At 35.5% G+C, this 8,919-nt stretch overlaps 1 pseudogene; it reads right to left on the reverse strand.

The window, feature by feature from the left end:
- Positions 1 to 4,292: 4,292 nt before the first annotated feature.
- On the reverse strand, positions 4,293 to 5,823 carry LOC121305205 (annotated as a pseudogene).
- Between the last annotated feature and the right edge of the window lie 3,096 nt (positions 5,824 to 8,919).

The following is an 8,919-nucleotide window of genomic DNA, read 5'->3' on the forward strand; positions in this document are numbered from 1 at the left end:
ACACAAGGGCATAGACCCAACAAGGATAAGTGCATTTTAAAATGTTATGCTTTGTTACTGCAGTAGTATTTTAAAGGGCAGGGGAAGAAAACATATCCAGTTAAAATAAAAAAATAAAAAATAAAAACATTCTAACCCCATTGCACTAACAAGGAAACATAATACACAAAGTCACACCCATGTCATACATGCACAGGAGCACAGACAGTCCCTGTTAGGGAACGTGGATGTGAGCAGAGGTATTTCAATGAAGAACTTTAACCTCCTCATTAAGGCAATGTATCTCTTCAAACCCCTTTGCAGCTGTCTCCTGTTGTGAACCAAAGTCAATGTTAGCCTGCTTTCCTTCTTCAGCCTGTGAAAGCATTGCTCCCTGGGCCACAGGGTGCATGTCTGACATTGCATTGTTTCCTTCCCTTTATCGTTGAGTACAAAGATAACCTTGTGAAATTCCTGCCCCGCGCCACTCTCTGATTGAGCAGGACAGCTTGAGCGTCACAGTCAGAACGAGATATCAGTCATGTTTGTACAGGATCAACTGTGTTTACCTGTGCATAACAAGGTTTTGTTATACACAGATATCACATCAGTTGTCGATGTTATCACTTTACTGTCTATAAGAACGAACCTCTTGTCAATTTAAGTTCATAAATTACTATGGACTGACTATAACAGTTATAAATGTCCTGTTAAAAGGAAACTTGAATTCAGTTTAAAACTATGCTGCTACTGTACCTCTCCTGATGTGCAATTTGTTTGGAAGTTTTAACACCACTGATTCCCGTTTTTAAAATAATCTTTGTATTCTGAAATTAAGATGTGAATGGACTTTGTTCAAAATGATAACTCCTTCATAATCAATTCTAGCTTTGCAATACTAGTACATGTATTACGAATTGATCAGTCTGTAGCATACCGTACATCTGCAACAGCTCGAGCAGTGCTGAACTGATGCCCAGCTTCCCATTGTGTGCTAAAACACTGTTCCCAGCTGTCCAGACCTCTCCTGAAATCAGCACCGACTCACCAAGAATTTCAAACCAATAAAAGTCAACAGTGCCACTGTGTCCTGGAGGATTATGACATTTGCTCTGAAAGGAAGAGTGGATTTAAGCCAGTTTATTTATCATATGCTGTAACCCTACTCCCTGTTGTCTTTTACCTCTTGTCTATTAATAAAGTGTTTCTGTGCTGCTTATGATTGAAAGGACACATGAGAGTCACATGGCCTCATATCTTTCAGCATGAGCATCACCACTCTGATGAACTCTGTTCATTAACGCTCCAGCTCCCAAATGAATGCATACAGAGATATGTGCATGCCACAAAAAACAGCACATACTTTCGAGCAACCAAACTTATCCAGCTGACACTAAATAAATAAATAAGTAACACCTGCTTTCCCAGCCATTGATGCAGCAGTTATTTTCTAATTTGTTAATATGAAAATATTACATTTATTCAAATTTATTTAATACAAAAAAAATGTACTTTTTCTGATTTAAAAAAAAAAAGAACATCCAAGTCCAGGCAGGGGGCAGCAGCTATGTAAAATGCCTGTCCTGTGTGTCATGCTGTCAACAGATACCCTCTTTTGACCTGTATAATCTGTTAATTTTCCAAAGTGAAAGCTTATAAAGGTCCATAATTAGCGCCCCACACCCTTGCACTCTCCTGTCGGCACACACACATGGCACAATGCAGTAAGGGTCTGTAAGGCTTGAAGGTGACCTGTTCTGAGGGGCAGCACTGAAGCCTGTTTCATTGCTGCTGGAAACAGGGAGGTAAGGAGTGCTGACTCCATGTTCTGCAATTAATATTAACAACAATAATGATAATAATAAAAATACACAGTGTAACCCATGCTGAAGATTCTTCACTTCTGCTAAAGAAAAGAGTGCTTGCTGTCTGTGGTCTTAGTCACTATTGACACATTAACATAAATACATACTAATACTACTAATAATAAAACTGACACACTGTTTAGTGTTTTGTCAATTTATATGAAATAACAGCAAACCACTAAACTCATTTTACTTTTTTTGCACGATAAGACACAACAGCAAGTAGTTATCTTTGGATTCATTTTCTGTAAAGGCAAAAAATGTGGAATCGAATGCAAACCAAACATTTTCCTTCAAATTGTTTTATCATTTGTAACAGCAGCTGTATTTTTTATTTTTCTCATCATTTTAAATAAGGTACCTGGAATTTGTCTTATCATTGTTACCATCCTAACAACTTACAACACTTACTTACTTTTTTTTTTCCCAAATGTCCGCTCTAGTGCACTGATGGTGTCAGGATAATTGCTCACATTGTCAAGCAGACATTACAAAAAAGAGCTTTGAAACAGACTTTAAAGTTATAAGTGTAAAAAGTTGTCAGGATGTTAATGAAAAGAAAGTGACAGGCACATTATTTATGCAGTTGTAACAATAAGTGGGGACGTGTAATGCTATATTTTTGATGATATTAATTTACTCTTTAAGCACTGCTGTTTAAATGCAGTTTTCAAGCACACTCAAGGTCTGGATCTTAAATTCTTGTTTAATGTATTTAAATAGATATGACCTTATATATTTAATTAGCCAATAAACTGTCTGTCTAGTCTACTCGCTTGCCTACAAATGCAGTTCACTGCTGTGTGTCACGCTGTCAACCTATGAACTCCAAGTTCTTAGTCTTAGTTGTCCTAGTTGCCTGCCATTAGCATTTTATAACCCAGGCTAGCTTTTGAAAATTGCATTTATAAAAATAAGACACAGCTACAACCTGTGCACAGCTGTGTTTTCAGTACAAAGTTAAACCTGTCTTCAGTACATGTTCACTAGATGGTTGTGGCACTTACTTGTGATTACTGTATTATTACATATGTAACACAAGCTAACCCTGTAGCTACTGTAGAACTGAAGACCACCTCCTGAACCTGTACCTTAACAGACACAGAGGCAAAAAAACTAAAATATCTGAGTAAGACCACTCAGAATGATTCCAAACATCATAGAAGGGGATAGTAAACAAAGTTATTTGAATCTACTGTGTTGAGATGTGATGTGATGTGACTACAGCAGTATTGTCATATTCTTGTCTTTGGTGCAGGAAACTTACAAGCTAAAGTGTGGGACAATCTACAAACAAAAAACATCTTAATAATATTGCAGGTAAGAAGAATATTGTTGGTGTTTTGAGCTTAACATGATACTAGATCTCGTATTATCATCAGTTGAAATTGTTTATAGATAATACTGTACTTACATACATGCATTACATACTGTATCTTCAGTGTTTGTGTTCTCTACCAGTCAGTTTGCAGAGTATAGATGCGTACTGCTAAAGAAAAATATAGAAGAAATTATATTATTATTATTAGTAGTAGTAGTAGGGTTAATGACAATAATAATAATAATAATAATAATAATAATAATAATAATAATAATAATAATGATAATAACAACAATAATAGTAATAAACCATATTTTGCATTACATCAAGTCTACTGTATATTGAATTATCTGGTCCAGATGGTGCTTTTTATTATTTCATCAACATGTTTAAAAAAAGAAAAAGATAAAGGCCATGTGACCAAATCATCTTAAACTACTATTACAAAACAGGGATGAAAACAAGGCTCCCATTGCATAGAAGTTAGACCCATTCCTGTTTTTTTTTTTTTCCATCCCTGCAAAAGTTCCTAACTAATCCAGAAGTCAGTTACTTCCATGGCTATAACCGACATGCTAGCTTTTGGCAACCAAACATAAAACTTTTACTTTACAGTGTGCCACAGAAAGCAACTTCTTAGGCAACGCCACGGCATAATAATAGCCCTAAGCTTTATTTCAGACATAAGATCCTGACAAACAATAGTATAACATTATTTAGGATATCATTTTTTAAATATCACATTAAAAACTATTGATATTAGTCACAAATGTTTCTGTAATGTTTGAATGATAAAATAAGAACATTTTCTGTTATGTGGCCTTGAGGCACATCAGATCTTTTACTTTGTCTTCTCTGTATGGGTTTACGAGTTTTTCTCTATAGCCTGTAATTATATTCATTCATCAAAGCAGACACACAACACAGAAGCATCATAATTCATTTTCAAATGCATTTTACCTCTACAGAGCAGTTTTACTCTTCAAGGGGAAGAGAGAGAGACAAACACATAGAGAGAGGCAGACAGAAAAGAGGAGAAAGAGAGAAAATTGTGAGTTTTTATTTTTTTTTATTTTGTTGATTTATTTTATGGACTGAAACATGAGAGGTGTAAGACCCCATTTCTGTGGCAGTGTGTTGGTTCAGGGTAACCATGGAGAGCTGCGAATACTGTGGTTACTGTGGTATCTGTGTCTCTCACTCACCTTGGCCTCCTCCAGAGCAGACTGTATGGTCTTGCCCCCCTCACAGAGTTGCTCAGTCAGGTCAGAGATTTCCTCTGGGTAAATAAGAACATTCCTTCAGTACAATGGCTTCTCAAAAAGGGTTCAGAATTAGAAACACAGCTGACACAAGAATTGTGTGAGTTTGGATCCCCCACCTTGCAGGTTCTTGTTCTCCCTCTTCAGGGTCTCCAGATTGTCCAAAGACTCCTCATAAGCGTTCTTCAGCTTGAAGAGTTCAGTGCTCAGGGACCTGGACTCCTTCTGGGAGCCCTCCAGCTCACTCTGCGACTCTTCAAACTTCTGCTTCCACTCGTTCAGGACCTGGCATGGGCACGGTGAGAACAAGTCATTACAGTCACATTGTACAAAAGGGTTTCAAAATACAGCTGCCACCCATAACTAACCCTAATGCATTCTCTTCATCGAAACCCCTGAATCTCACCTTGTCAAAGTTCCTCTGCTTCTTGTCCAGAGCAGCGGCTGCTGCGTTGCACCTCTCCGGATCCACCACGAGATCTTCAATCTCGTTCTGTAGCCTGTGTTTGGTCTTCTCCAGGGAGGAGCATTTAGCATTCACACCTCGACGGCTTCCTCCGCATCTTGCAGCCTCTGAGCCAGCTTCTTCCTGGGAGATGGGGAAGGAGGGACAGCGTTCAGGATCACTGAAGACAGCAGCACTAAAACTACTAAGTAACTGTGTAGCAGTCTTACAGCAGAGCTTCAAAGTGACTGAACCTCAACTTCACTCACATTTTCAGAGTTAGCAGACTGCAAACAGGCAAAACGTTCTGTTCATTTTATATCGTGATTCAGAACATAATGCAAACAAAAAGCTTATCTGCCAGAAGTAAAGTTATTTTTACTGATCCCTGGAAACAGACACTTGAAAAGTCTGGGTCTTATTCTAAAACTTTTGGAAAAACTTAACAACAGTGAGATTTTTGTGTCAGTGTCTATTAAAAGGGTTTTCAAACAACAGGATTAGAGCGCATAGAATCAAGCAGCACTTGCCAAAAGGGATTCAAACTGAGGATTTTCAGTTGACAGACCTTAGACCTATTGCAAGAAAGAGCTTTGAGGCAATATATCACACACACCCACCCCCCCCCCCCCCCCCCCCCCCCACCACCACCACCACCATTGCAGCTGTCCCCTATTGTGAAATCTGAGACCAAGGTCAGTGCCAGCCTGCTTTCCTTGTGCAGCTAGTGAAAGCATTGCCCCCAGGGTGCATCTCACTGACACTGCATTGTTTCCTTCCATTTATCTTTCACTACAAAGATAACCCTGTGAAATTCCTGCCCCGCACCACTCGCTGATTAAGGAGCTGTAACGTAACCCTGCTCCCTGTTTATTTTACTGCTTGTCTATTTATAGAATGCAAGAGAGAAAAGAAATATGAGTCATCTCACCTCACATTTTGCAGCAGCATTGCTGTTTAATAATGCTCCAGCTCTTAATTAATGCCCTATTTTTTTTTTTTTTCCCTGAGAGGTGAAATGAACTTTCTGAATTGTTTTGTTTTTTTTGGTCGACAGTATAAACTTCCTTCACAGACTGTACTGTCTCAGCTGTAAGTACCATGGTAATAGATATCTATGCTATGTGCCAGGCTGTCACTTCATAGCCCCTGATGACATGTATCATTTGTTAAACTCTCAGTGGTGAAGGTGAAACGGCACCTAATTTGACCCCCCTCCTTCCTCCCACCCTTTCGTGCTTGCATATTCACACCAGCTTACTATCCCCCGCCTCGCAAAAAGAGCGTCTGAGACTTGAAGGTGACCTGTTCTGCATTGAAGCCTATACCATTCCCACTGGAAGTCTGCGAGGTAACAAGTACTGACTATATGCTCTTACTGATACTAGGAAGAATACTGCTACTACAACTAATAATAATATTAACAATACAGAAACACTGATACACAGTGCTGACTCCCTGTGCTCCTGTTAGTTATACTTATCCGACTACAAATAATTTAAGGAATACTGGAAAGGAGTACATTTCCAGATGAACAGGCCTCCCTGACAGCTCTTCAGAAACAGGTACTGAGTCCTGACTGCTTCCTCTTAGTCACCGGTAGTTTTGTTTGCTTTTCATATATTTTAATTCTTCTCATGTTTTTTTATATATATATATATATATATATATATATATATATATATATATATATATATATATATATATATATATATAAATGTGTCAGTGTATGACTTGTGATGTGTTAAAAAACAAATTGCATAGAAAAATCTTTTTAGTTGACGGATCACAAAATCAGAAAATTGCAAAAAAATTATTGCTGGGCTAATGATGTACTACCCTATTAAGATAATTAAGATTAAAATAAAGTTCATGTCTCAAATGCAGACCTTTTTTTTTTCTTCTGAAATGCAAAAGTAATATACAAATATAACATTAAATAAAGCATTGCTGGATGTCATTATATAGTGGTAATTATTTTTTCAGATACAGTAGACCCCTGCAGGGCACTTTTAGCATTTCAGCAGGATAGAAAATTCCTGTAACTTTAGCAGAACCTCACTTTTCTGCACCTTTTATTGGTAAATATTTATAATTCTACATTTCTGTTTAATTGCAATAGAGTGTAACGAAACATCCCTTTCTACAGTCACACCTCTCTAAATTCTCACAAGGGATGATGTTGAATCCCACCCCAACTCTCAGTGACCTTTGGTTCTCTTTGAGACCCTGTAAAAAAAAAAACAACAAATAAATAAAGCCCATTATGAAAGTACCATTAATAATCCTACAGTGTATTTTATAAATATCATAAAGCATGATGTAAATAGGAAAAGAAAGAGAAAAAAAAGTGCTCTACTTTACAAGCACTTTTGTATAATATTTTATTATTATCCTTCTGGAAAATATCTTGCATACCTGAAAATAAATAAATAAGATTCTAATAAAAAGTTATAAGTACTTCCAGGTGTATTTCATATCATTTTGACAATAAAAAGGGGCAATGACGTTTTGATGAACAAGTTGTCACATAATTCAAAGGCGATCTTGGTATATGTGGAGAAATGTAGCTGAATGCAACTTTAAAAAAAAAAAAAAAACGTTCAGAATAATTGCAGGCTATGACAATGGCACTGATTTTAAATTTCAAAGTACTTCGCCTAATGAGAACTTGTTTAATAAGGGATATTATTTTAATTTTAATTAAAACACGGCACTGTTCGTTATCTATTGCATAATAATAATAATAATAATAACAGGATAGGCAGTCGACATATACCGTGACAAAAAAACATTTTTTTTTTAATAAAAATTATAAATCTTTCTATTATTGTGACCAATATGAACTCTGTCATAATAATAATAATAATAATAATAATAATAATAATAATAATAATAATAATAATAATAATAATAATACGCTCATTTGTGATTGTAATTTCAAATGAATGACACAAGTGAATGTTAAACTTACCGCTTTCTTAGCAGTACAAGAAAACGAGCTTTTTCTTTTTCACACTTTCTCATTTACGTTTTGCGAATGGAAACTGTATTAAATTATTTAAACAAAATTATAATAACAATATGTAGGTATATTTTATTTTATTTTATTTGTTCAATTTTAAAGGTTAGAAATAACCGTTACCCCTGTCAGTCTCGTGCTCACGCCAGAATCTTCTTGCCCCACGAGGCTGATTTTTTAGTTTTTCAAATTAAAAACAGCCGTTAGTGAAGCGGCTCGTGCTGGAGCAGAAAGCCTTTGTCGTCGTCGACAATCTCATTTGTTAATATTTTTCATTTAATTGATTAATATTAATTTACCCACGTATATGTGAAAAAACTATATTTTTGTATTTTGACTCGTATAATTTTTCTGTATATATATATATATATATATATATATATATATATATATATATATATATATATATATATATATATATATTATACATATCTTTCTCAAGGAAGCATGTGTTTGAATCAAAACATTGGAGGTATTTATAGGTGTTTGACTGCATGACAACAAATAATTATATATATATATATATATATATATATATATATATATATATATATATATGCACGTGTGTGTGTGTATATTATGTCGCAGTATTTTTTATATCCGAACACTTTTACTGCGACGAAAAAATTTTTTTGTAAAAAATTTTTTTATATATATATATATTAATATATAAATTGACCATATATATTGGTTCCTGGTAATTCTCGTAAATAACGAAAACAACAAAAACATTTAAAAAATGCCGGGACATTTTGTTGTTATCATGGTTAAGGGGCCTTGCAAAGCTGAGGAACCAAAGATGGTCAAGTTTTTTTTTTTGGTTTTTTTTTTTTAGTGTTTGAAATCATACCGAAAAAGCGACAGTATATTTATAATTTAAAAGTGCTTAGGTTTAGAAAAAAAAGAGGGATTGCTAACTTGCCTCTCCTTTGCAGTGCCAGTGAAGAAGATTCTCCAGTTGGTATTTCATTTGATCCAGTCAACCTGCAACTTTAAATGTTTGAAAAGCTGTTAAGTTTCATTCA

This window comes from Polyodon spathula, chromosome 42, assembly GCF_017654505.1.
Source record: "Polyodon spathula isolate WHYD16114869_AA chromosome 42, ASM1765450v1, whole genome shotgun sequence".
NCBI lineage: Eukaryota > Metazoa > Chordata > Actinopteri > Acipenseriformes > Polyodontidae > Polyodon > Polyodon spathula.